Genomic DNA, 1,257 nt, shown 5'->3' with positions numbered 1-1,257 from the left:
TCCTACTCCCACCGGGAGTAGGACTCCCTCCTTCCTTGTTGGAGTAGGAGAAGGGGAAAGAGGGGAAGAGGAAGAAGGAAAAGGGGGCTGCGCCCCTTGTCCAATTCGGACCAGAGGGGGGGGGCGCAGGCCTCCTTCCTTTTGGCCTCTCTCCTCTATTCCCTTATGGCCCAATAAGGCCCATATACTCCCCGGCGAATTCCCGTAACTCTCCGGTACTCCGAAAAATACCCGAATCACTCGGAACCTTTCCGAACTCCGAATATAGTCGTCCAATATATCGATATTTACATCTCGACCATTTCGAGACTCCTCGTCATGTCCCCGATCTCATCCGGTACTCCGAACTCCTTCGGTACATCAAAACTCATAAACTCATAATATAATTGTCATCGAAACCTTAAGCGTGCGGACCCTATGGGTTCGAGAACAATGTAGACATGACTGAGACACGTCTCCGGTCAATAACCAATAGCGGAACCTGGATGCTCATATTGGCTCCCACATATTCTATGAAGATCTTTACCGGTCAAACCGCATAACAACGTATGTTGTTCCCTTTGTCATCGGTATGTTACTTGCCCGAGATTCGATCGTCGGTATCTTAATACCTAGTTCAATCTGGTTACCGGCAAGTCTCTTTACTCGTTCCGTAATACATCATCCCGCAACTAACTCATTAGCTACATTGCTTGCAAGGCTTATAGTGATGTGCATTACCGAGAGGGCCCAGAGATACCTCTCCGACAATCGGAGTGACAAATCCTAATCTCGAAATACGTCAACCCAACATGTACCTTCGGAGACACCTGTAGAGCTCCTTTATATTCACCCAGTTATGTTGTGACGTTTGGTAGCACACAAAGTGTTCCTCCGGTAAACGGGAGTTGCATAATCTCATAGTCATAGAAACATGTATAAGTCATGAAGAAAGCAATAGCAACATACTAAACGATCAAGTGCTAAGCTAACGGAATGGGTCAAGTCAATCACATCATTCTTCTAATGATGTGATCATGTTAATCAAATGACTACTCATATCTATGGTTAGGAAACTTAACCATCTTTGATTAACGAGCTAGTCAAGTTGAGGCATACTAGTGACACTATGTTTGTCTATGTATTCACACATGTATTATGTTTCCGGTTAATACAATTCTAGCATGAATAATAAACATTTATCATGAAATAAGGAAATAATTAATAACTCTATTATTGCCTCTAGGGCATATTTCCTTCAGTTTCCCACTTGCACTA

Source organism: Triticum aestivum, chromosome 3B, assembly GCF_018294505.1.
Source record: "Triticum aestivum cultivar Chinese Spring chromosome 3B, IWGSC CS RefSeq v2.1, whole genome shotgun sequence".
Classification (NCBI taxonomy): Eukaryota; Viridiplantae; Streptophyta; class Magnoliopsida; order Poales; family Poaceae; genus Triticum; species Triticum aestivum.
Note: the sequence above shows the minus strand (reverse complement) of the source record.